At 41.8% G+C, this 27,935-nt stretch overlaps 1 protein-coding gene across 4 annotated transcripts in view; it reads left to right on the plus strand.

Moving 5' to 3' along the window:
- Positions 1-27,935, plus strand: part of PCDH15 (protocadherin related 15) — a 673,791-nt gene that overhangs the window by 111,313 nt on the left and 534,543 nt on the right. For all 4 annotated transcript variants that reach the window (XM_027661020.1, XM_027661021.1, XM_027661019.1 and 1 more), the window contains exon 2: positions 2,097-2,335. The gene's annotated coding sequence lies outside the window, so the exon portion shown is untranslated. The remainder of the gene's footprint in view (positions 1-2,096; positions 2,336-27,935) is intronic.

Below are 27,935 nucleotides of genomic sequence, written 5' to 3' on the forward strand. Positions count from 1 at the left end.
TTTCCTCTCCAATGGTGCTTTTCTCCCCCAGTCCTTGACATATTCCTAAGAGTTCTCGCTCACCTTAGAATTCTTTATTAATGTTAGCACACTTGAGCAGGGGAAGATTGCCAGGAACGTGGAGGAACAGTGGGCTAAATGTCACTTGTCTGGAGAACAGCTTTGTGAAATTCGTGGTAGTTTTTCTTTTTCATAGCACTGATAACCAGAAGAGGGGAGTGGTGAATATTTTTGATAGAAAGCAAGTCTTGGAGGGTCAGCCTTTTTTGGGGTGGGGGGAGGAATCTTTGAGCTGTGAAACGTTTGACACTGGGGTGATACATGTCTGTGTGTGCATGTGCACGTCTTGTACAAAGAATTTTTTTAAGTTAGGAATTCAAACACTCGGAATTTCCGGATGTACCATTTACTTTATTCTTCTCCCTTTGATGCTGGGCCTAAGGCAGGAGCCTCGTGGAGCAGAGGAGTGTGGTTCCAGCTGGTTTCATGATAAATATGCACAGCAGAGGTGAATTAAGATTGCACCAGTAGCTATAATGCTGATGTTTCCAACACTTTGACTGTGAGCCTTCCCTTCTTAAATGTCCTTTTCCCCTATCTTTTTGTAGGTAACTTCATTTAAGAAGCTTTAGAAAAGTTCTTTTTCATAGTGCTGAAAAACAGGAAGAAAACATTTCATACTTTGGAGCAGGATCAGTTTTCTCGTGTTGTTGAATTTCTTGATTTTTCTAATTTTAAGCATATGACCCATGGTTGAGGGATATTTTATGTTATTGAAGTGCCTCTAATTTCCTCTACATCAATCAAAAAGAGGTTATTATTCTTCAGCACCAACTCTTTACACAAGCATCTTTACTCATCCCTGTGACAAAGAACTAAAGAACTTATTCCTGAATATTTATGGAATGTTTATAGCAGGTTTAGCATATATGTGCGTCTGAAGTGATTTGGAAACTGGTATTTGTTTCAAGCATGGTTAAAGGAACTCTGCTATTCTGCCCTGCTTCCTTACCAGCAAAACTTATTGCCTAGGTTGTGTTCCTGAGGTTTTCAGCCCTAGCATTGCATAGATTTCTTTTTCTTGCCATCTGGACCAAGACTTTGTCTGCTTTATCTACGAAAAGTGTTGCAAATTGATTTTTTTTTTTTTTTCACTAAGAAAAAGTTATTGGAAGACAAAACCCACTGGCTCAGATCATCCTGTGCTTCTGCATTTGATGGTGCAGCAGCTCCAGCTCTGCTGCTCAGCTCGAGGCTTCTGTGCCCACTCCAGCTCCCCAGGCTGGCACTGTGGCTCTGTGCAAGTCATCATCTGTCCATTAATTGGATATTAAAAATTCATTCTAGTGTGTTTCACTTTGTTTTTCCTGGATGAAACTATTACTATTTCAAGCTGCAAGTTTTTCTGATGTTTTAAAGAAATTTTAACTCACAATTTTCGTATTTTATTACCATTTTCATTTAAAAAAATATTAAACAGAACAAGCCTTGCACTTTATATTTTCTTTAGTATTTTTGAAATGTCTTCATAAAATGATTTTTATTTAAAGTGTTATTTTGTTCTGATGAGAATACACAAGAAACATTCCTGTTATATTTTCTGTGCTCTGGTAAATGCTGTTGGATCTCTGTTTAAGACCATTTGGGGTTTGCTGAAGATACATAGGGATTTAAGCTGTAGTTAATGAAAAGTGCTAAGAGGTTAAGGGCTTTTTTTTTCCCCCATCTGAAGAACAATGGTGCATGAGCAGAACTCTTTTTCTAGAAAATACTGCAATATTGCAAGGGAGGGTTGGAATAAGATGATCTTTAAGGTCCCTTCCAACCCAAGCCATTGTGTGATTTTTGTAACAGGCAGTAATTGCTTTGTAACTAACCAGTGTAAAATGAGGTTTGGCTGGGGAAGAACGGGCTTCAAGTTGTTTATTTGGTCTTAAAAGTCATTTTGGAAGGCACTTCCCTTGGAAATCCTTCAGGCTGCTGAGTCCTGTGCTGAGCACATGCTCTGCACCCAACTCAGCCAACTGCTGTCTGATCTGGGTCTTGCTGTCTCTTCTGAATTGTCTTCTCTCTCGTTGTGGCTTTGTCTTTCACAGAGCATGGGCTTCTCACCGACTGCAGCGCCACAAGTAACGTGCTGAGCAATGTGGAGAGGGAGTAGAAGGGATCTGCTCCGTGGATAATGCCTCTGGTGGTTCTGCACAGACGTAGAATAAGGTCCAGCAGCAAGCAAGACTGAGGGAGCTGGAGAAGAAGGTTGCTCAGAGAAGAACAAGGGATACAGTACATTCAGCTGGGGGGTTTGTCGGGAGCCGCGTACGCCCAGGATTGAAAGGTGAGGGTCTTTTATTTCATTTTGGGTTGATCTATTGGATTCAGGGAACAAAATTCTTTAATAATAAAGAAAACAATGGCATTTGTGTTGGAAAAGATCATTGAGTCCCCCCTGTGCCCGATGCCCACCTTGTCCCCCAGCCCAGAGCACTGAGTGCCACGGCCAGGCCTTCCTGGGACACCTCCAGGGATGGGGACTCCAAACCTCCCTGGGCAGCCCCTGCCAAGGCCTGACCACCCTTTCCAGCAACAAATTCCTCCTCACGTCCAACCCCGTGATTTGTCTTTAATCTGTATCTTTATTGAAGATACCTGAAGAATCACACATGTTAATTTGCTTTAGTTTGGCAAGTCGACTTAATATTTAAGTTTAGCTCAGTTCTGGTGATCAAATGTCCTTGGAACAAAAATTTCCAAGGGGATGACTCTTAATCGGCAGCTAAGGGAAGAGAACTGGAGAGGTGAAGAGATGGGAAGGAAATGCTTGAAAACTGGAGCAGACTGGAATGGCAGAAAGCAGCAGATCCTTGGCAGGAGGCTGAAATCAGATAAATACAGAACAGAAACAGGAGAGGAAGAATGAAGTATTGGAAAAGTAATTTGAAGATGAGCTTGGTTATCACATTACTTGATGCTTTAAAATCCAAATTATATGGAATTCAGGAAATACCACCATGGGAGTAGATAAAACATTCTTAACTATGGTTTGCAGGGGATGTCCAAGCACATGAACGTAATGTTCCCTTCCGGCCTTTTCTTATCTGTTTGCAGCTGATGGAAAGCATCCTTGATAGGGTTTAAATTGTGGTGTGCAAAATTATAACTGACAATTAGAGGCAATTAGGAATACAGTGTGAAATGTCTTATGTGCTTCAGAAGCTGCTCCTCTTGTTCTGTTTTGAAGGGGAAGTATGTGCTGTGGAAGGCACCGGTTAAGTAATTTTCAAAGTGTGACATTTAAGTATTTGCTCATCACATGGTTGCCTGAAAGGGTTCCTGCCCTGTGGGAAATGTGCGTTATTAAATGTTGCAATAGATTTACAGTTTGTGTTCTTGATCATCTCAGTAGTACAACCTGACCTTTATTTGTGGCATTACCTAAAACTTGATGAAATTAATTCCAGTGCAGAAGATTACTATACTCACATCTGTTTCCTTTGTCAGTCAACCTGGTTAATTAACTTTCATGCTGGTGTTTCTCAGTGGCATCTATAAATATGTAAAAATGGCAACACAAAGATGGTTTGGTTGGGGTTGTTTGTTTGGTTTGGTTGTTTATTTAGGTTTTGTTTTTATTGTTGCTGTTGTTGGTTTTTTGTTTGGGTTTTTTTTTTGTTTGTGTGTTTGGTTTGGTTTTTCTTAATATTATGAGTTATCTTTCAGCACACTCTCTCTTAATTGACACTCCCTCTGCTAAGGTGTGTCCCATGAAGCCTGTGAGGTTGAGCTCATAGACAAGAAAGTGGCTGTGCAGGTTTTTATGGCTGTACTTGTACTTCCAATTGCAAAGAGGAGTCAAACAGTCTATTAGGAGTAAACTCTGATTTGTGGCAGCGATGCCTTCTCAGCCACAACTAATGAAAGCCTGTACATAAAATTCCACAAGTTGATCCCTTTGCCTGATAGGTTAATGTGCTAGGTTAGGTATTATCCAGGCAGTAAAATTCTGTATTTTTGTGGAAGTAACAGGGTTACAATCAACCTAGTCAGGAAGTTTAGGCCACTTTTTATGTCACTCTTTTAGCAGCATGTCTCAAAATAACACTCAACACGAAGTCAAATGAGGACACAGAAAATCAGAAAATTCAGACTGAATGGGCTAATTGTTATTTATCGTTTACATTTAACTTAATTTTGTAAGGAATAGCTAAGATTAAACTACATCAAGGCTGTATTTGTGCAAAATGATAAACACTGAGGAATCCTGACAAGTTATTGAAGTTTTACTGTTTAGCGTTGCAGGTTTTTTTCTCTTTTAAGTTTGAAGCACAAAGTTCAGAAATGGGAAAGTTTAAAAGTATTTATTCTGTTAAGGAGTAAATGTTGATCCACTGTAATGGATATGAGCCACTCTAAAATATGAGCCATCCCAACCATTTCAAGCAATTGTTGCTTCACAGGTGTTCCAGAAAGATCTTTCAGGCAGGGCTTGTTGGTACTGCTCTTGTTTATTAGCACACCACGGTGAGTAAAAAATGATACTTCAGATATTGAGAGTTGCAGCAAACTCTTAGAATAATTCTTTTCCCAGGTGTTTTCCATTGTAGCTTTATGCACACCAAAAAAAAAAAAAAAAGTGAAAAGCAATTATGTTAAAATTAGTTTTCAGTCATGTAAATAAAATAGTTTTTGTGCTGTGCTCAACCAAACTCTTGAACTGCTGGGTGGGTTGTGTTGTTGCATTAGCATCAGCTGTGGTTAACACTTCAGTCCTAGGGAAGGACTGTAGTAGGAGCTGTATGAAATGAAATAATTGTGTTTTCACCCACCTGAGAACTTGCTTGGGTAAAGTTTCAAGTTACAATCTTTGTGGGAACCTTAAGTGAGGCGTGGGTAGTTATAGTGAGGTGGAGGTTGGACTCTTCTCCCGAGCAGCCAAGTGGCAGGACGAGAGAAATGGGCCTCAAGTTGCACCAGGGGAAGTTTAGATTGGATATTAAGAAAAAAAGAATTCACAGAAGGAGTTGTAAAGCACTGGAAGGGGCTGCCCCAGGGGAGTGGTTGGAGTCACCACCCCTGGAGGTTTTCAAAACACGTTTGTAGCACTTGGGGACGTGGGTGAACACGCTGGGTTGGTGGTTGGACTTGCTGATATTAAAGGTCTTTTCCAACCTTAATGTGATTGAGATTCTAAGCTGCTGCTGGAAAATCTTTGTCCCAACTCTAGGGCCTTCCTGCCCTGGTATTCCTATTGTGACTTGGCTAATAGAGGCTGTAATTGTGGTGATGGCAGACATATGGAAATCCTGATGTAATGAAATGCATTTGAGCAGTGGTGGTTTCTGCTGGATTGATCTCACGCCACTGTTGTGTTCCTGGGCACTGCAAACCTCTCTCACTTGCTCTCCCTTACCTTCTCTCACTCTCCTCCTGACTGCAGTTGTAAGCTGTGGGGGCAAAAATTTCCTGTTACTTCATTGATCTGTAACAACTGCTTTAGTGTGGAACAGACCCCACCTGTGTGCTCAGACTGATTCTGTCCTCACAAACAGTTCCACAAAATTGGAGTCCCAAGAAGTAGCTCTTCCCGTAGCTAAGCCAGAGTCTGACAACAGTGGGGTTGTCCTCAGTGGGAAGTGGATACTTCTGTGGTTATTTTGCATAAAATTACCTCATTATTTTTCATCCGTTCACAAATACTTTTCTTATCTCAGATTTACTGTAGCAAATGTGATAAATTATTTCCAAAACTCACAATCACTGTTTTCTTCCATTCTCAAAAGAAAAGCCTCCACTTGTATTTGATGCAGATGTACCAGCTGGAGAGGCTGTTTAGCTTCTACCTTCAACTACTTTCAGCTTGTGATTAAAAAAAAAAAGAAAATAACAACCCCCAGCCTTTGGGTGTGGAAGCACCTTATTGTTTTCATCCCTAATTCAAAAAGTATTTAAAGAGAAAAGCCTGTTATAAATACTGGCCCTGTTACAGGCTCAAGGAGTTGGTTTTAACTTGAGTTGGCTACAAAACCAGTATTGGAGAAAGCTTCCCATGTGGTGAATGATGACCTATTAGTACTGCCTTTACTGGCATTTAGATTACACACCTCTTTCTGAGCATTTTTTCCTTTCCCAAAGCTGGCAGTCACTTCAGGTTTACGTACAGATTTCCTGGAAACTTCTTATTTCTTAGCAGTGGCACCTCTGCTGATGTCCGGAAGCTTGATTGGAATCAATAAATGTAATGAGTAGTGAGATTAATTCTCCCAGCACTCCAAAATCTTTGGCAGTTGCATTAAACTTTCAAATCTCATATAAATTTCTCAAGCAAATTTATTTAGTAGACTCCAGTTATAGCTGTCTTGGACAATACAAGAAGGTAATAAAAATGTGGTTCAGAAAAGAGAAGGGGTGATGAGGGAGCAGGTGTCCAGTGCTACTCAACCCGAAGTCACAGGGTCAGCTAAGTGCTGTCAGATGTACATGGCATCTCATGTGCTTCATTTAGAAAGAGGACATCTAGTGAACTCACTTTATGGAATGGGAATATTTTTTGATAGTTTTTTCTTTTCATAGGATCACAGAATGGTTTGGGTTAGAAGGGTCCTTAAAACCTATCCCATTCCACCCCCCTGCCATGGGCAGGGACACTTCCCACTAGCCCAGGTTGCTCTAAGCCCCGTCCAACCTGGCCTTGGACACTTCAGGCAGCCACAGCTTCTCTGGGCAACCTGTGCCAGGGTCTCCCCACCCTCACAGGGAAGAATTTCTTCCCAGTATCCAACATGAATTTCCCCTCTGTCATTGGGAAGCCATTCTCCCTTGTCCTGTCCCTCCATCCCTTGTCCCAAATCCCTCTCCAGGTCTCTGGGAGCCCCTTTAGGGCACTGCAAGGGGCTCTGGAGTGTCCCTGGAGCCTTCCCTATGCAGAATAGCTGTTTTAACCTTTCCTTTAGGAAACTTGCTGTGTCACACAGAGCAGGTCAGGTATTACCAGATACAAAACCTGATGTTACAAAACCTGATAAGTATTTCATCTTTCAGACACTTCAAGGATTGTTTTCTCTTTGAGACAGCTCAAAATGATCAACTGTTACCTAGTCTGAAATGATCCGTTTTTGACTGACTCACAATAACTCATTCTTTCCATTTTTCCATTTTTTTTTTGAAGTCCACAGGTGGGTCTTGAGTTGTTAAGGAAAATAAGTCTTTCTGAGTTGAAGAAATACACACATGAATTGACGTTGGTTTGACAATGTGCTGCTTTGCATGTGTGAAATAATCAGTAGCAGGGGGGAAATATTCAAAATCTTGCTTTTTATTTAAGCAGCTGTGGTGTTTAAATAATGGATTGAGCATGTCATACTGCATGAAAAGAGATTTGAGGCCATTAGCTCTGAAATCTTACAGTCTCCTGTATGATATCTAAATTATCAAGAGCAATTGTTGGTTCTGTTACCTTGGTATAATATTCTTGCTTTTAGAGGGAAGGATGCTTAAACATCTTTTTTTCCACCAGACAAGTAGTTGTATTTAGCATTAAAAAAACTATTGTGTAATGACACTGCCTGTGTATTCATTGAAGGTATTTGTGCTCACTGTGACCAGGCTTGTCATGAAGAAATGTCCTAGTTTTCCTTTGAATGACAGTGTTCATTATGCAGAACATAAAAGCTAAAATTCAGATCTGAAGCCATCTCAAGAGCTGAGTTAATTAGTCAGTTTGTGGTGGAATAGGCAGTGACTTAAAGTCACTGTGACATAGAGAGTTATTACCACCACACCACAAGCTGCTTAGCCCAGGTATATTTTCCCACCTGAAACTAGTCTGGGATTTGGTGTTAATTAGCTGCCATGTTCTGTTGGTGTAATCACATGTACATACTCTTCCTGTTTACACACACATATGTGCACATATGTTTGTATTTGTTTTCGTTTGTGCTGGAGGTTTGCATCGAGTATGAATATCCAGGGATTTTTTTTTCCTCTCTGTGGTTCAGCTATAAAAATATGTATCCCACAAGTTGAAAACCATTGATATTTTATGCCTACCTTCAAGCCTGTTAATCAGGCCACAGTAGTTTTCAGATCACTGTAAGGAATTTATACCATAGGATCTGCTATGGATTAGATTCCACTGGCACAGGCTGCCCAGAGAAGCTGTGGCTGCCCCTGAATCCCTGGAAGTGCCCAAGGCCAGGTTGGACGGGGCTTGGAGCAACCTGGGCTAGTGGGAGGTGTCCCTGCCCATGGCAGGGGGTAGAACAGGATGGTCTTTAAGGTTCCTTCCAACCCAACCCATTCCATGATTCTATGAGCTCCAAATAATATTGTGCATTTTTGCCCCAGGAGACTGTAGTGTGCTATAATCAGAAAGAGAATGTATAAGGATATTAATAAAATCATCCTGATGCTTGGTGTGATTTATTTGGATGATATTTCTTTATGGAAGGAGAGGACAACCTGATGGCCTTTGATTTATTTGGTTATTTTACCAGAAAAACATACGCTGGACATGTGTATATTATGACCCTGTAAAAATCTCTCTGAAGTTGACCAAACCAGCTTAGAGAGAAGTTTTCTTTTTAGGTACCTTGTAGACCTTGAAAGGCTGGTAGACATAATTCAGTGTCTGTCTGTGACATCACAGGTTGTACTTCATGACAGTTTTTTCTAATTCATTAACAAATAAGTAATTTTTATAAAAAAACCAGTCAAATGGCAACAGCCTGCCCTTAACCTATGCAGTGTCAGGTTTTTTGTCTGTGACTTTCTACCTGTAAGCTTTTCACTGTATGTGGTGTCTCTTAGATGTAATCAAAGGCTTCTGTGATATCCACTGGCAAACTTCTTGAGAAAACAATAACCACCTCCTTCATTCTGACAAAAGGCAAAAGGGGGATTTTTGGACAAAGATCTTGCCCCGGGAGAGTGTCAGAAATTTGAAGGCACTAATTTTGTAGCTGTTATAGAGCACAATGACAGAGCTTGTCCAGATCTCCTGATGACACACATTTGTATCAAGTTGAGCCGCCTTTGTGTGAATCCTCTTGTTTAAAGTGGCTTATTGGGCAACAAACAATGGATGGGGATTCTGTACCAAGGGCTTTTGGCCAAATTCCTCACCAGTGTGCTTTTAGGAAGTTAGACAGCTGGAACTTTAGCAAAGAAATGGGCAAATAATGGATTAGAAACTAAGAGGTGGAGGTTAAAAGTCTAGGATCAGTCCTCACGAAGGAAGGAGCTCACCACTGCAGTACTATCAGGGTCTCTGTTGTCCATTGTATCCTGAAAAATAGGTTTACTGGGGAGATGACATATTTAGTGCTGCTGGTAAGTTGTTTAGGGAATTCTGAAGATGGGACCTGACAAGGAAGATGTGCAGAGGGCCTTGTGATTGCCATTAAAATGCCAAATGAAGTTCAGTGCAGTTGGCAAAAGATGCACACGAGGGAGTAGTAATTTTAACTTCATCTCTGATCTGTTTGTTGCCATTTAGGAGCAAGAGTTTGAACTTGCAGTGGGTAGTTCCATGAAAATGTCCAGTCAATATTAGTCAATAAATTAAAACGGTGCTGTATGGAGAGTAGAAAAGAATCAGTTGTTTGCTTCTGCTTTATTATAAGAACCAGGTGACCTCAAATGAAGCTTTCAGGAGCCAGGGCTCAATGCAGACAGGAGAGGGGAGTGTTCACCGACTGTGAGTGAGCTGTGGGACGTACTTCCAGGGGATACTGGAAGTTCATACAAGCCAAAGAGCAGAGCAGATGTGGTTTTAGAAGAGAAACCCATCGTAAGCTGCTGAGAACTGAACGTATCTTCATAAAGACCTGACCTGGAAATGGCTGGAGAAAGATTCAAGGAAGTGTGTGGTTCTTCTTTCCTTATTCCACTGTCTCGGCTTGTGCTTTTGCCACAATTGGATACAAAGAGCTGGCCTAGGCAGTTCTAGGAGTGGCTGAGGTCACCTGGTGTGTTCAGCTGGAGAAGAAGAGAATGAGGTCAGACCTCACCAGGGTCTGCAGCTCCTCCTGACGGGCAGCTCTGATCTCTGCTCTGTGTGAGCAGGGACAGGACCCAGGGAATGGCTGGAGCTGTGCCAGGGCAGGGTCAGGTTGGATCTCAGGGAAAGGTTCTTCCCCCAGAGGGTGGTTGGCACTGCCCAGGCTCCCCAGGGCAGTGGGCACAGCCCCAAGGCTGCCAGAGCTCCAGGAGGGTTTGGACAATGCTCTGAGGAACAGGGTGGGATTGTTGAGGTGTCTGTGCAGGGCCAGGGGCTGTACTGGATGATCCTTGTGGTTCCCTTCCAGCTCTGAATATTCTATGAGCCCTCCAAACTGCTCTGGTATGGCTTTTTTAACTCCTGGCATTGTGCTGAGTGTTGCCATTGGATGTGTCTGAGCAGGAGAAGGGCTAAAATTCTCCAATGCCCATTGCCCATCTCAGCAGCAAATGTATTTTTATTACTTTTAGCAAGTTCCCTGAAAGAAAGGAGGGCACTATTGGGATGGACGTGCATGGGCAATTTCTCTGTGAGAGTGAAAGCTTAAATAGGGTGAGCTAACCAGGGCATTCAAGCTCCATGGGTGAAGACTTAGATAATTATCTCTTCTGCCTGTTCATAGGAAGGGGTTTGAGTGATGTGGAAACCGTCTCCATGAGTATTCACTGTAGCCATTTGTCTGGGAAGGAGTGCTCACACCTTTCAGGTGTTTATCCCAAATGTCAGGCCTGTGTTTGCAGTTTGACATATACCTGAAGGTAATCTGAGGCTTACATAGGTAGATTGATTCTTCTGAACAAAGGGAAGTCACTCTCATTTAGAAAATGTCATTCATCTCATTTAAACTTTTAGATTCAGGATTATGCTCCACTGTTTGACATTGCAAAGAAAACCCAGGATTGCTTACTCCTTAAAGGTTAAACCTCTTTACTGCTGGATGAATGAATCTTTTTGATAGCTTTATATAATCTTTCAGACATGACAGAAGAGCCTTGTGGGTGGGTGAAACAGGGAATCCTTCACTGGTGTCAGTGTTGGGTGTTCTCAGATGGGGTTTGTTTGGTTGGAAGCTTAAGCATTCTCTGCCTGGCTCCGTGGCTGAGGTCTGAGCACTCTGCTCTGGGAGAGCTGGACAGGGCAACCTCCAGCTACAGCTGCTCCCCATAAACTCAGACAAAGCAAGGATGCATGGTAGGGTTTCTGGAGAAATTGTGTTCCTTATGGCAGGTGGTTTTATACCCTGTGGCCTTCTGTGGTGATTTTTTAATTTGCAGATGTGTTGCTGAATCTTGTCTTCCTTGTCATTTTCTGATAGAAACTTCCTTAATAAAGAATACCAAATTTTCCAATGGAAAATGGAGAAAAAGGTGTTTTGCTGCAAATTGGTTTGATTTACCCTAAATTAAAAATTGTTCAGCTCGTTCCACAAATATTGAATTTTCCATTGTTGATGGAGTTGTGAATCTGCTTTGTTTTCTGTGGGCTTCTCTGATACTTTGGGTCTAATTTCTGTTCTTGAGAAAATCGTGACTTTTCAACTAGTCATTTCATGTAGAAGAAAATGGAGACATTTCAAACTTTGTTTAGTTTACATCTTTCCAGGGTTGACTGGTAGAAAACCTCCTGGTACATGTTTCAGGCAGGAGAAGACTTTAACAAGAGATGTATCAAATGCTTAAGATGTGCACCCATACAGGTTCTAAATGCTGTGTTTAGATCAGTTGTGTGGAGTTGGAGTAAGAAAAATGAGATTTTATTGAGAAGTACATTGGCAGACACTGTCTTGCTACTTTCCAAAGACAAATTACCTTTTAAAAGAAATTTTGGGTAAGAACATTTGTGTACAGGGTTCAGTTGCAGTGCAGCAACTGTTTCTCTCTTAGAACAATTTCTCTCTTGGAAGTGGCTGTTGTTTTGAAAAGCCTTTAAGGCTTTCCTAAGATGCCGTGTCTGACTGCCTAAGGATTGTGTGACTTCATTTATACACAGACAGTCTGTGTTCCCAGATCTTACAGAAACCTCTGACTTTGAGAGCATCAGCCTAAATCTCTTTGGCACTTCACTTTGGGGAGAAAAGGAGAGGGCAAAAGGACAGAGTATACGTCACATTTTCTGATAAACAGCTTGTCCCCAGACAGAGCCTGAGTTACAGACCTGTTTACCACCACCCTACCCCAAGCAAACGCTGTGGAGGGGTGCACCTTGAAAAGTCAGGCAGTAGAATCGCTCAGACTTCAAGAATCTTGGATTGATGCTGTTTTTTTTTTTTTTTAAATTTCTATCTTGAATTTCCTGTTAATTAACAGTCACAGAACCGTTAAGGTTAGAAAAGACCTCCAAATTCATCAAGTCCAACCTTTGACTGAATACCACCTTACTTAGAAATGTTTAGGACTTCACCAGGCCCAGAGCACACAGGCTGGAGTCCCTAATCAAGATGAGAAATGTGCTGGGTTACCTACAGAGTAAGAGACATTTCCCACTTCTTGAGAGCCTTGGAGTTGGGAGTCATCTGGGAGTCGTGTCAGTGTGCCTGCCTGTAGGATGGGATTTGGAAATGTGGAATCATAGAATTGTGTGGATTGGAAGGAACCTTAAAGACCATCCTATCCCACCCCCTGCCATGGGCAGGGACACCTTCCACTAGCCCAGGTTGCTCCAAGCCCTGTCCAACCTGGCCTTGGACACTTCCAGGGATCCAGGGGCAGCCACCTGTGCCAGGCCCTCCTCACCCTCACAGCTAAGAATTTCTTCCTAATATCTCATTCTAACTACTCTCTTTAAGTTTGAAGCCTCTTGTCCTGTCACTACATAAAGCAGTCAAAAATAAAAGTATATTTTAAGCGTAAAAGATGAAATTATTGGCTGATTCCCTGCAGGCCAATGTTAGGTCAATTGGTGTCCATAACTTCTTCCCCAGTGTTGGAGATAAGCTGGAAGAGGGTGGGAAAGTCTGACCAGTGGGTCCAAGTTATCAATTTAACTTCTTAGCAGATTATCACAGAGTGTTCTTAAATTATCTGTGTGTAGCTATTCAGAATTGTAATGCTGATGTTTCTCATTCCATGGCTCCAAAGCCCAGCACATGCTTGAGCTCAGATGAGATGAGTGCATTCGGTTCCCAGCTCATATTAACTTCATAATAAACAGCTTTCTCCATCTGCCCTGTGCCCCAGTCTCCTTTTGTAAAATGGGAAGAACCATTCCTTATTGCATGGGATTGCTTTAAATGTAGAAGTTATAAAAATCTGTGATATATTCTCTTCTTGTAATGATAGGTCTGAAGATGAAAAGTGTTGTTTAATCAATATGTTACATTCTGGCAGTGCAAGAGATAAAAGATGATGCATTCCTAGCTTTGTGCATCTTGAGCTTGCAGTCCAATTTCTGAAGAGCCATTAGTGGCCATGTACCCGTGGGCATGTCTGCTCCTGATCTACTGCTTCAGATTAGGGGGGATTTATGCCTCATCCCTCTCTCTCACACTGGCTTTCTGCAGTACTTTTCTCCAAGAAGAGCTGCTATGTGATGATCCAGCAGGCACTGGGGGTCAGTTCTCATGCTGCTGACAAACAAAGAATGCTAAAAGCCCTTTCTATTACCTGGGTTGTCAGTGCAAGGGAATACCCAGCTGTGCCCATGTCAGCAATTCTCAGTGTTGTACAAAAGCTGAAGTAGAATCCAGTCATGAGAAATAAATAAACAGGTAAGAACAACCTCTCAGAGATGTTCTGTGGATTGTTGCTTTTGTGTTTACACTGAAATCATCACTTTATTGTGGTATCCATGTGGTCACAAAGAGCTTTAAATTCTAAAGGCAGAAAGATTAGGGAATGAAGGCACTTTTCTATGCAGTGTTTTGCATTATAGCTTATTGTTCGAAGGGGTTTTGCAGCAATTTACTGTCTCTGTTTCTCTGTTTTTTCTTCTGTCTAGATCCTGTGGTCAAAACAAGTTTGTAGACTGTCACATATACGTAAAGATTTGGGGAGAGTGTTTTTGTCGAAGACCTTCAGTGCTTTGTGCCTATTTGTGCCTGAGCCCAGGGGAGCAGAGTTTGCATTTTACTGGAGTGACCTTTTGTGTATGCAATCAGTTTATCATAAAAACAGGAACCTGAAGGATTACACTTATTTTTAGATGAGGATATTGCCGTAAGAATAGGGAAAACAGGGATAGGAAAAGTAAATTGTAAAAAATACTACTGATTTTTCTTGTTGAGACAAGTTAATCACTGCTGTGGATAGGACAATCTGCATCTCTTTAGTGTGCTTGGTGTCTTCTAGAGGCAACTTCAGAGACTTCGAATTTTCGTATTTACACTGGAACAAAAACTGAAACACGATTATTTTTCGTGGAGAAAAACAACAGTGGAGATCAGAGAGAACAGAATCGTGTGCATCAACCACACCCTGCACAGAGCACTGAGGCTCTGTAACACCATTCAGCATACAGTGGTGAAAGCAAATGATCAGAAAGACAAATGGTAGGAGGTCCCTGCCAAATTTACTTAATGGGTGGTTCTTAGGAAGTTGGGGCCAAGTCATGTGCTACTTCCATGGGGTTAATCTGTGAGTGTAATCCAATCTTCAGTTCTTGATGAGTTCTTGTGGAGTCGATTTCCTTTTACTAGTGGCCTAGTTAATACTTCACTCACTTCTGGTTCAGATGTGCTGATTGCCAAGGTCATGATTTTTATCAGAAGTCCAGTGGTAATGGGAATTTCATAGCAATTTTAATCACTTTTTTTTCCATGAAGTGATTTTTTTTTTGATTTCCTTATTGCTCTCATCAAGACAAGGTATACTCTGACATCCACTTTAGACCAAGTAAATGGTGTCTATATAATCATCAAAGGTAGTAATGGGCACATAAATTTTTCAGTGAGCAGTAGAGATGAAATGACATTCTGCAACTGTGCCAGATTTCTTCTGGTATCCAAGTATTTGAAATGGTTATACTTTAGTCACAGTCCAACCTTGTGATAGGTGGCATTCCAAACAAGCTTATGTATTCTCTAATATATATGACAATCATTATGTTGCACTGAGAATTGGCTTTGCCCTTTTTCCTAAGAAAAACACGACCAAAATCATATTTTCCTAGAGAACACTGTTTTGTAGCCTTCAAATTCTTGGCTATTTTCATGTGTTGCCTTTAGTTTTTGGGTGGTTTTGATGTTTGTTTTTTTTTTTTTTCTTTTATTAATTTTATTATCATTATTTACTTGGTTTTGTGTAGAAAGTTTCAATACAAAAGTAAACAAGAATAATACATTTATTTCTTTCTCTTAAACGAATGCTACCTGCACAAGCAAGGTTTCAGTGCTCTACTGGCTGGGATGGCCTAAGTTTTCAAGTTTGAAATTTATATACAAGAACTCATGTATTCTTTAAACAACAGATATAGGATCCACCAGGGCATTACAGTGTTCTGGAAATGGGATAGGTTATCATACTTTATGGGTGGTTTATTTTGTAATGTACATGGTTAAGGTCATACATATTTTTTTCTTAAACAGTACTTCAGAATATCCAGCTCACTTCTGGACAGGCCATTTTTCAAGGGGTATCTTGCTGCTGTTTATTCCTAGTAGCTTGTCTTCTGTACCAAGCTGTGATTTTAGGGACAAAGTATTAATTGAGCAGCTATATAATATCTGATGTCGTGTTGGGTTTTTTATTTTCTCCAGACTGTGACTTCTTCCACAATACATGGACCTTTGTACCTTAATTGCATTGTTTGTGACTCTGCTGTGAGTCACTCCCCCACTATTTTCCTGCTGAGATTCTTGGAACAATAGAACATCTCCAGTTGAAAGGGACACATAAGGATCATCAAGTCTAACTTTCTCCTCCTCACAGGATTACCTAAAACTAAATGATATGGCTGAGTGTGTCATCCAGGAGCTCCTTGAACTCTGTCAGGCTTGAGCCACTTCCCTGGGGAGCCTGGTCAGTGCCCCACCACCCTCTGGGGGAAGAGCCTTTTCTTAACGTTCCATCTACACTTGCCCTGATGCAGCTTCATTCAAATTTCCTTGTGTCCTGTCACTGGGCACCAGAGAGAGGAGAGCAGCACCTCTCCCTCTGCTTCCCCTCCTGAGGAAGCTGCAGATGTGAGGCTTCCCTTCAATCTCCTCTTTCCTAGTGTGAACAAGCCGAGGGACCTCAGCTGCTCCTCTAAGTCTTGCCCTCAAGACTTTCCACTGCCTTGGCTGCCCTTCTCTGGAAACGTTCGAGCACAAGTGTTGTGAGGAGAGGCTGAGGGAGCTGGGGTCGTTGAGCCTGGAGAAGAGGAGGCTCAGGGGAGACCTCCTCACTCTCTACAAGTCTCTGACAGGAGGGGGAAGCCAGGTAGGGGTCAGGCTCTTCTCCCAGGAACCAGCAGTAGGACAAGAGGGCACGGCCTTAAGCTGTGCCAGGGGATATTAGGTTGGATATTAGGAAGAAATTCTTTACAGAGAGAGTAATCAGCCCTTGGAATGGGCTGCCCAGGGCGGGGTGGATTCTCCATCCCTGGAGGTGTTGAAGGTGAGAGTGGATGTGGCATCAGTGCCATGGGCTGGGAACCACAGCGGGCTTGGATCAAGGGTTGGACTTGATGATCTCAGAGGTCTTTTCCAATGCAGTTGATCCTATAATTCTATGATTCTAATGGTTGAATGTCCTTAGAAAAGCCCCCAAAGGGCTCACAGACCTTGAGGTGGGGCCTCAGCAGTGCCATGCAGGGTGGGACAGTCACCTCCCCCAGCCAGGTACCTCTGCTGGGCTGGGCTTGATTTCCACCTGCCTGGAAAGTAAGGCTTGATGTTTGTAAGTCGTGTTGACTGTCCAGCACTTGTGTTCCCATCCTTTGCACTTGCAGTTGTTCCTTTGAGCTGGTGATTCTTGGCCATAAGCTGAGCTTTCATTCATTGCTTTTATTTGTTTTGCTCATTGCCCTGGCTTTGTTAGTGACTATCCTGCCTCGAAGAAGTATTATTCACTCAAAAATAAATGACTGATGGAGTTTTGTAATCTGGCTATTATTAGTACAAGGCAAATGATATTTCCCTCTTACAAATTTCTGACGTTTCAGTTCACAGTGTTTTTTTGTTTTAATTGAAGGAAGGTACAGAAATTAATTTGCAATTCATCTTTTGGACAACAAGAAGAAAACCTGGAGTTTTATGGGGTGACCCAGCCTATCCCTTTATAGGGAATTGACAGTCAAAGCTTATCTCTTATGTAGTCCTTCAGTGACTCTGCAACAGATTAAAATATTTTTGGGTACAGGATCCATATTGATATCAACAAGTTGTCCTTTGGGCAGGGGTGAAACCTGGAGCTTCTTGTCTCAGAACACATCACTCCTACTCACTCCTCTTCCATATTCTGCAGCCAAGTAGCTTGATGACATTCAGATGTGATAAATGCTGCCTGCTGGCAGTGTGACTTCAGAGTAAAATTGTAGCTGGAGGGTTTTTGGATGTTTTTCCCTTTTTGCGCCAGACGTTCTAATAATAAACACCCCAATGAACAAACAGTTCTGTGCTTCTGTTAGGCAGAAGGAAAGGGGAACAGATTTCCAGCCTATGAAAATTAGATTTTCTGAACCTTCAAATGAGATAAAATAATATTAAAAATATGCACTGGGCAGGCCAGAAAGATATGTTGATATCAGGTTTATTTTTCAGTAATGAAGAATTGAATTTGGAGGGAATAATCAAGGGAGTGTGCTCCCAGGACGAAGAGATAGTTCTTTAGTAACCACCTATTGGAGTAGTAGGAAGTCTCCTTGTCTTCCATGAGTAATGACCTGGAATGGATAGCTCTAATTCCCTCTTTTAAAAATGCATTGGGAACTTAAACAGTCCTGCTTGTGCCTGGTGGAGCATTTGCAATTACATGAAATGCCTGTGAAAAGCTCTGCTGTGTGGAAGTTGCTGTTGCTTATGGAGCTTCAATTATTTAATGCCCAAAGCTTCTCTTTTTCCCTCAAGACTCGAGTTACAAAAGTACTTTCAGAGGGTTTAAATTTTGATTTTTTTTTTTTCCAGCTTTGCATGTCTTTTAGTACTTGAATCAAAATAGCCCTTAAATAAGTGAAGTAGTGTGTCAGAGAGAATTCTTGTTAGTCAGAGGAACATTAGTACCACAGACTTTTTTGTCTGAAACAGATGAAGCTGAGAACCTTCCAGAGCACTCAAAGTTGTTACAGTTTTCCTCCTTTCTAAGCATAAATCCTTAATGAAGCACCGAAGAAGTGTCAAACATCAGAGTTTGATGTGGAGGTGCGTCTGGGAAGAAGTCAGGATTTTTCCTGTCAAAATCTCAGTTCTGGGCCCCTATTATGTAACCTGCTGTCCAACCTCCTTCCACATCAAGGAATTGCTTACCAAATTCCAGCCAATGACCCTGGGTTCATGGAGCTGCCAATGGGTGTGTCCCCAAGGCCTTAGTAAGGTTGATTGAACCAATTACGGCAATGGATGATAATTAAAAATCCAGTAGGACTTTGCTGCCTTTCCCCTAAATATGATAGGTTTTACACATCAGGGATTTTTTAAATTAATATTAATTGGTAATTCTAATTTAATGTGCAGACTGAGCACTTTTGACCAGGTAACTGCTGAATACTGCAAATTTGAGCCTCCCCAGTGCCATTTTTATGACCAAGTTTTCAATAAAGAAGTGCACTATAGAAAGCTAAGGAATTTGTTATAAAGCATTGTTGGAATCTGGCTGATTTCAGATGCATTTTAGAAGCTTAAACTTCAAACTCGGAAACATGTTTTCTCCAACTTTCTTAAAGACCTTTGTGCCAAACATACTGGAAAAAGAAATAATATTTTTCTCATCTGTTTTCTCATTGAAGAAATTTCTGCAGAATTCCTCTTCCTTCTTTCACATTCCGTAATTTTGCCAATATTTTTAGGCACGTGACAACACAACTGCTCCATCATATCATCAATATGTACTTACATATGTGAGTGGTTTGGAGAAAACAGGATTAGTGTTTTCTCAGCAGCTAAACTATAAACTACATAGAGGACCATTGATGCTGATGTTCTTCATAAACTACCATCAATTCCAGTTTGTTAATTGATTTAATTCCTGGTAAAAAGAAAATGGACTGATTTGCTTGTCACAGTTAGGCAGCCTGTCATCTCTTCATTTGAGAAGAGGAATATATTTTAGGTTTTTTTTGTTTTTTTTTTTTAAATTCATTTTCATATGAAAGGACTTTCTGGACCAGCATCAAACCCCTCCTTTGACCCTGTCCCAGCTTGACTGTGACTTTCTCGAAAAGTGGAGAGCTGCTACTGGGGAGGAGATATTTGGGGTTTGTTTCAACTGATTGATAGTTGAAAGTAATAGAAAGGGAGGAGGGAGGACCAGGAAACAGAGTTGGGTTTGTAGCAGGAGGTGTACAAGGGTAAGGAGATCAGGACAAACCAGGGCTGGGCTCTGCAGGGGAAGTGCAAGGGAAGTGTCAAAGGGGTGAAATGTCCTGATTTTGGAGATCCAGAAGGGTCCAGGAGCTGTCAGGGTACTTTCACCTTTGACTAATTGTAGTGACAGAGAATATTCCTGCCTGGTGCTGCTTTAGAACGATGCAAAAATAGTATCAATACATTAAAGTGAATTGACACGGTGCTTTGAGGAGGGGACTGTCAGTATTTTTAATGGCTTCACTTCATTTGTCCCAGAAAGGGTGTCTGGGCACTGGAAGGGGAATGGTGGAGTCACTGTCCCTGGAGGTGTTTAGGAAAGGACTGGATGTGGCACTCAGTGCCGTGGTCTGGTTAACAAGGTGGTGTTCAGCCACAGGTTGGACTCAATGATCTCAGAGGTCTTTTCCAACCTGGTTGATTCTGTGACTATATTTACAAAATGAGTGTATACTTAGATGTAAAGGGATTAAGTTTGATTCCAGTGAGAAGAGGTGAAGAGTATGGTTTTGCTTTTCTTTCATGTGTGATAATCTTCCATCATCATTGGCATAGTCCTTGTTTTGGAGCACCTCCTTGTCCCTGGAGCACATGTCCTAGGTGGATGAGTTTTCATAGAATCCTGGAATGGTTTGGGTTGGAAAGGACCTTAAAGCCCATCTCATTCCACTCCCTGCCATGGGCAGGGACACCTTCCACTAGCCCAGGTTGCTCCAAGCCCCATCCAGCCTGGCCTTGGACACTTCCAGGGATCCAGGGGCAACCACAGCTTCTCTGGGCAACCTGTGCCAGGGCCTCCCTATCCTCCCAGGGAACAATTTCTTCCTAATATCCAACCTAAATTTCCCCTCTGTCATTGGGAAGCCATTCTCCCTTGTCTTGCCACTCCAGTTCCTGATGCAGAGTCCTTCTCCTACTTCCCTGTAGCCCCTTCAGATCCTGAAAGGTGCTGTGAGGTCTCCACACAACCTCCTCCGAGCTGAGCAGCCCCAGCTCTCCCAGCCTGTCTCCACAGGGTTTTATCTCCCTATTGCCTGGCCTGTTTAGATCAGGCTGCGGATTGTGCCTTGTTTACTGTTTGCTACTGAAATACTTGTGAGGTTAAATGATTTACTTATGGGCTTTGCCCTCTTTATTATCTCTGTATCAGTTTGTTTCACAGAGGCTGACTGATTTGGGGGTTTGTTGTTTGTTAACATCATTATAAATCAGGAAATTCATATTCTCAGTTTATAGCCCAATCTGAGGCTTTTAAGGTTTGGTCATTCATTACGAGCACTCCGTGCCATCTCTCTTCTCAGTCCCTTTTTGCCCTTTGTCCCCTCATTTTGTCACCCTGCCCCTCTAAGGCCACGTGCATCAGCATTCCAGAACGTTCCCAACCTTTGGAGATTTTGGCTAGGTTTCACGATGAGTTTTCTGAGCACCTGTATGCTTTGGGGGTGCTGACTTGGGTTTTTTGTTTTGGTTTGGTTTTGTTTTTTTTTAAATGTGTGGCTTGTCACAATCAGGTGTTCATGAGGTGGGAAACTCACCTTCATAAATTGCCCTGTAAAGTGCAATTTTATTCGAAGTCTGCACTTTGGGAGCGGGAATAGGAGACCCTCTCAATGAAACAATGTTTCTTGCAATTCTGAATGTAAAATATGATTCCTTACAGCTGCTGGGGATATGAAACAACACCACAAAAGGAATTTGCCCTGTTTGAAGTTTTAGTCACCTATTTTTAGTGTCCAGGAACCAAGAGTGCTTTTACTCCAGAGTATAATGGTAGGAGGAGAACAAAAATTACACTTATACAAAACATTTTGTCTTTTGTCTGTGAAAAGGGTCAATCTCCATTCCCAGTTTTGTTCTAGTACTTGAACATCTGCTGAAGTGGACATTCAGGTTGTTCTGAGAGCTGCTGGGTGCTGCCTGGTTTTGAAGATTTGATCCCAAACTGCCTATTGATTAAGTCTAATAAATTCTCTTTGGGAAGAGAGGCCATTTCAGCTGAAATGCCCAATGCTCAGCAGGAGCTTAGAGGTGATGACAGGAGCTTTTCTTTTTCTGTCTGTGGTTTTCTGTTGTCTTCTCTGTTTCACGGTAGCAAAGACACATTGTTCTGTAGGAAACATAAAATTTATTTTTGCAAATCGCTGAAACCTTTCCATTTAAACGAGTAAACCACACCGAGCATTCTCTCCAGTGGCCCTCTGTGGTGACCCTCATTAAAATAAGTATTGAGTTCTTCTTCTGACTGGCATAGCCTACATATTCATGTATAATTAGCTTCATTTTTGTTGGTCAGGCTCCGTGGCTTCAGAAAGATTTCTGGCTGAACACGGTGACACAGAGCTCCAGATTGGAGGTGTGTGCTTTCCATTCAACTCCTGCCAATCTCACCAGGGTTTAAAATTGGACTCACAGAGAGAAAGCTTAAAGGCAATTGTGAAGGTGGTCTGAGGGATTAAATAAAGTGTAGCACAGAGCAGAACTGAGATGGGTTTTTAGCAGGTTTTATAAAGCGACAGGAGATTTTGGGGCTGTTAGAAACATGAAGAGGAGTTTTGCTAATTTCTATGTTTCTCCTCAGATGAGGAGGATTTCCATATTTTCCTCGGGAAAACATCTTCAAAAATCATCCTCGAGGCGTTCTTATCACTCTGTTACCTCCCAACCTAACAGATGTTTTCTAGTAGTTAACTTATTATGAGCACATGACAAGTTTTCTTAAGTCTAGAGGGGAAAGAAAGGCTGTGCCTCAGTCTTGTGGTAAAATTTTTATGGTAACTGGATGAGAAAAGAGGGGACCTTTCTGGAATATGGAGAAGGGTCTGCTATAGACATAGCACAAAGAATGTCATCTCAGCGAGCATTGATAATTCAGCTGCTGGCATGATGCTGGGAAAGAAACTGTATTTCACAGTGGCCATATTTTCAGAATATTTCACAAATTCAGCTATTTGTGAGCGGCTCTATAACTCCAAGGGACCAGTGCTCTCTGTTTCCCCTGCATGGCCACCAGCAAATTGTTCCGAAGAAGATTGTTCAATGACTCCACCTTGTTCAGCTGGGTGCCTGGTGGGGCTGTCCTTGATGGATACCTGAGTTAGTCTTCAATGAGGAAATAAACAGGGAAACTGGGATAACTCAAGTTTTGTGCCACTTAAATAGTTTGATTTGTAGGGCTGTTCTTTTCAGAGAATGCTGCAGGCTACAAATACCTTGGGCAGTTGTCGCCCGACTCACCCGAGTTCTGAGAACAGATTTTGGCAAAGATTAAAAAGCTGGCACGTTGTCAGGAAGTCTGGCTCAGTGCTAGAGAGCATTGCCTTAGAGCAGAGCCCTGCCAGTCTCTAGTACAAAGCTGTCTTAGTGAGTTTATTTGTGTAAGTTTATTTGTGAAAAGCAAAATGTGTGTCTTCCATTATTCTATGTAAGGTAACAAATGCGTCTGCCTGCAATCACATTGTTGTGGTGGTTTGAAACTCCCAAGAATCTAATTTCTAAGTTCAAGCCCCCCTCCCACAGTTTGCCCCTGTGAGAGGGTTTAGTGATGGTATGGACTTGATATTTTTTCCACCTCATGTGGAGAGTTTTCAGACAAAACACAACCATTCGTTATTGGGGGAAGGGGAAAATATTTACAAAGGTTTATTTACACGCATATACATATATATATTTACATTGAATTAAATTCCTCTTTTCCTTCAATAAAAGTCTAAGAAGAAAAAAGAAAAGTCTTTCTGTCACTCCTCAGGCCACAGTTCCTTCATTTCAGTTTTTTGTGGCACTAGTTAGTGTCCTCAGTTTTTTCCAAGGCAGCAGATTTAAGTATGGCAGTCAGGATTTTGGTTCTTACTTTGTGGAAATTTCAACCCTGAGCCCGAGCCTTCGGGGGATTTCCTTGTAGATCTTCACTCCTCTTGGGTTACTAATCTCCACAAGTAAAAACCAGGTTTCATTTATTTGTCCTCATCCCCAATGTTCTTCCAGTCATTCTGCTTCCATTAGCTGGATTAGAGCTTGGCTACGGTTCTTGCTGTAGTTGTGTCTAGTAGCTATTTAATAATCATCTTATTTCTTTTGTTATTTTCCCTGGAAAGACATAAAGTCCTGTGAAGGAAATTCTGAGTGAACCTTAGAGCTATAACCTGTGCTTTTACCTCCTAATTTGTTTTTCTCAGGCCAGACCATTCCTAGGATGCTATTCAGTGTAGAAACTGTTTGTTTGTATGAAACAAAATGCTGGCCCGAGACCACAAAAAGTATTTTTCATTCCTTTTGGTACACAATTGGATTGAAAAGAAAACATCTTCATGGTTATTTTCGTTATCATCATGAAACTGCCATTTCCATTGTCATGAAGTTGTTCATTGTTATTGCAGTGAAGTTGGTACTAAGTAGTTGTTACCCATTCCTCTGAGAGCTTTTTCCTTTGAGTGTGGGCAGGGTTTTAATCCTAGAGGATATCCCTGTGAGAAGTTTTTGGTTGCACAGATTTCTCTGTGGAAGGGAGTTACGTACATTAAAGAAGCAGGAGGTTGCACTGCTCTTCAAGAATTCATCAGACATTCCAAAATGGAGAGGTTGTGTCATTTTATTCCCTTTTGGACAGCCCTGTATTCAATGCACTGGCACATCTGTGAACAGTGTACATATTACTGCCTTTTACATTCACTGTTAATCTGACCTTTGTAACTCTGGCATCCACTCTCACTTGTCAAAGACTCAGTGTTGATGCCACAATTTGGGACAAATTACTATGCAATGAGAAAAGGCAACGTGAGTAAAAGAATTCCCATCAACTACAAATGTCTCGTACCGGTGGTCCTTATGACAACAACGTTACTCATCTGTCCAGTTTCAACATGTAATTTGTGCTGTGTTCCAGATCCACTGGAGAGACCTGGCTTAAAGCAAGTCAGACCTTGAATTAGAGTGTCTCAAGGAGGCAACGAGGATGGGGAAGGGCCTTGATTTGAAGCCATGGGAGGACTCTGAGGGCACTTGGTGTGTTCAACTGGAGAAGAGGAGACTGAGGGGAGACCTCAGTGCAGTTCCAACTGCCTGGGCAGGGGCAGAGGAGGGGCAGGGACTGAGCTCTGCTCTGGGGGGACCAGGGACAGCACCCAGGGAATGGCTGGAGCTGTGTCAGGGCAGGGTCAGGTTGGATCTCAGGAAAAGGTTCTTCTCCCAGAGGGTGGTTGGCACTGACCAGGCTCCCCAGGGCAGTGGGCACAGCCCCAAGGCTACCAGAGCTCCAGGAGGGTTTGGATGATCCTCTGGGGCACAGGGTGTGACCCTTGGGGATGGTCACAACAGGGCTGAGGATTGGACTGGATGATCCTCGTGGGTCTGTGATTCTGTGAATTATGGATTAAGTTCTAGGTAACAGTTTGGTCACACTCACATAGTAGGAGTAAAAGGAGGAGAGACTGGGAAGTGCTCAAGAGAAATAAAAGAAACAAAAAAGAAAAAATATTTTTTAAAAGCTTCCACCTCCCCATCCCCTCCCACTGAGAGCAGTTCCACCTACTGAAGCCAGATAGGGAAACTGGGGGGGTGGGGGTTTGTTTGAATTTATTCGGTTCTGATTCTGTAACAGGCTGGTGTAAAGTCAAAATGTCTGTCAGATGCTCTCTGGGTCATTAAAATGCAAAATTCTGCAATATTCCATGTCATCCTACAGAAATGGAACTGGAGAAAACTTGTTTCCCCTGCCCCCTGTTTCCTCCACTGAGGTGAGGAAGGCACACAAAGATGTGTGTGTTTACTTTGGTAAATACAGCACAACCACAGCTTTTTTATTTTACATTCCTGATTTCCTTGAGTGCAGGGGATACAGCTCTGTTGTAGCATGTTCTCAGGTACTGTTATTTTTTTGATGAAAAAGAGGTTGTAAGATGTTGGCAGACATGGCAGGCACAAAAAAGGGGTGGGGATGAACAACTGAGGGGTAGTTGGATCAACCTGGTCTGGTGGAAGGTGTCCCTGCCCATGGCAGGGGTTTGGAACAAGATGGTCTTTAAGGTTCCTTCCAACTCAAATAATTCTGTGATTCTTAAAGAGCTGGTACTTCTTGATACCAGATACTGTTCTAGTAGAAGTAAGGCCAGGGCTGGAGGGAGTGTAGGGAGGGGGAGAAAAAGTAAATCCAAGAGGTTTCAGTGAGTCTTGGATCTCTAAAGTAAAATTTGATTTAATAAACCAGAAATAAAACTCTTCATATCATAATATCATGCCTGTCAACATCTCCTCCTTAGACCCTCCACAAATGAGCATCTGATCTTGTTCAGATGACTCTATGAAATATTGAAGCATAAAGGAAATTTTAACCTTTTATATGATAGAGATCAGAACCAAGCTAAAGGCCTGCCAGGATAAATAACACAAGTATTGTTGTATTGATTCCGAGTGCCTTTGCTACACCCACTGCTGTCCCCTATCCTTTAGCAATTTTCCAGGACAGATAACTAATTCTGCTGAGATCCTGTCACTGAAATGACAATTTCACAGCTTCCTCTGGGGACAGTCATGAGTGTGATCGGATTTTCAATCTGCAAACATTTATTGATTTGCTTTCTAAAAACTTCCTAAGAAATCCCACCTGGGCGAAGAATTTCTCTGAACTCTCTCAGCCTCTCTAACAAGTTCTTCAAAAGAATTATTATCTTTTAAATAGGACTGCAGTAGTATGTTCTTGAAAGAATATGAAATTAAATTACCTGAGCTGGAGTGCAGTTATTACAGGAGGTTTAGAATGAGGCATAAAATGGATTATCTGCCTGTATTTAAGATAGATACATGTATTAGATAATTAAAAATCATATGCATCTTCCTAGGGTTTTGGTGGGCTTTGTTTAATGATTGGAAAATCAATGGTATTTTAGGGCTTTCATTCTGCTATCAGTTAATACAGATACAGGTTGTATTGGAAAGCCATTTAGCAACAAAGAAATGTGTATTGTGGAAAGGTGCTGTAATTTTATAAGTATTTAGTTCATATATACAAAATTTTATATACTCCTTAAGAAACACGGTGTTTCTTAATTTCGGCCATTAGAGTTTGATGTAGAGCTCCACAAGTCAAATGGTGCCTCACTTTCCTGCAGAGCACAGCAGAGTTTTTTTACTGAGTCTCTGTTATTCTTTTTGAACAATATTATCAGTTCCTGGATGTGTGATTGCATTAATCCTGATGATAGATTGCTTCAGATAAGCATGTGAATGAAAATGTGATTTAAGACTAGAGCTGGGCTTTGCTCATTAGCACTGAATATCAAGTGCATTAGGTCCAGTGTTTCCAAGCCCTGCACTGTAAGATGCTGAGCGCTCTCCTCAGAGCACCAGCCCATGGTTCAAACATTGCACTCGATGATCTTGGAGGTCTTTTCCAACCTTGGTGATAATCTGAGGTGAAATGGCAGCTTTTCTCAGAGAGGTTTGAGACTATGGATTGCCTAAATATTTTGCTGTTAGTATTCAAAGGGGAGTCTGGTCCTGCAGCCGTGTCTGTGTGCAGGGATCACCTGCACTGCCCAGTGGATAAAACCAGCTCTAAATGGTCCCTGTGATAGGTTTGGGAGAAGGTTTTGGGATATGAGTTGATAGAGAAAATGAAGAAGAGTCAGAGTTGGAATATTTTGTCTTGGCTTTGGTGTGTGTTTGTTTTACTCTGCAAGAGAGGGCTTAATTTGGACGTCTAAGCAGGGAGACCTGACGGCAAACCTGAGCACATCAGGTATAAAATTCTGCCCTCAGTTCATGGAGAGAGCACTGAGAGAGATTCAGATTACACTGAGAAATGTCCGTCAGGACGTGTCAGTGTGTTAATGCAGGAATAATTTGTGACTGTGGTAAGTGTGTAGTCATAGGTTTATTTCAGTGTCACACCTGTCCACCAGCACAAGTCAAACAAGAGTGGTTCTAACAGAGAGAGAAAGCAAAGTGTTCTCATAATTCAAGTTTCCATCAGTCATCATCACCAGCCATTTCCTCAGTTGGTCCTATTAATATACTTTGTGTGGTGGAGGAATCTGAAAGAGAAGGCAGAAGAGCTCTTAACAAGTGAGGGAAAAAAATGTAGTTTAAAAAATACTCAGCTTTGAGTGATGCATGATTTGAAGTTTTGTAGGACTCTTTTCAGTGGAAAAGAAGTTGGTAATTAAAAAAAAAAATCTTTCTGTCCAAAACACTTCTGTAGTTTTGAAGTGATGGGAAGATGCAAGCTCTGAAATGCTGTCAGGAAAGTACATTTTTCCTGCACTTCCAAGATATGGCACAGAAGGCCATAGATGACTGAAATACAAGGTTAGATGATGCCTTTGCATGGGATGTGAGTCCCAGCTGGAGGGCAGAGGCCAGGGGTTTTATTTATTCTGCACAGAACAGTGCATGACACTCAGAAATAGAACAAATTCTGTCTGAATTGATGTAAGGAAAAAGATCATGAGAGAAAGTGATACAAATGGAAGTTTTTTTGATCACTGCACCTCTGGTTTTGAATCTCAGACAACA

The sequence above is a fragment of the Corapipo altera genome, unplaced genomic scaffold, assembly GCF_003945725.1.
Source record: "Corapipo altera isolate COAL_440 unplaced genomic scaffold, ASM394572v1 133, whole genome shotgun sequence".
In the NCBI taxonomy this organism is placed as follows: Eukaryota; Metazoa; Chordata; class Aves; order Passeriformes; family Pipridae; genus Corapipo; species Corapipo altera.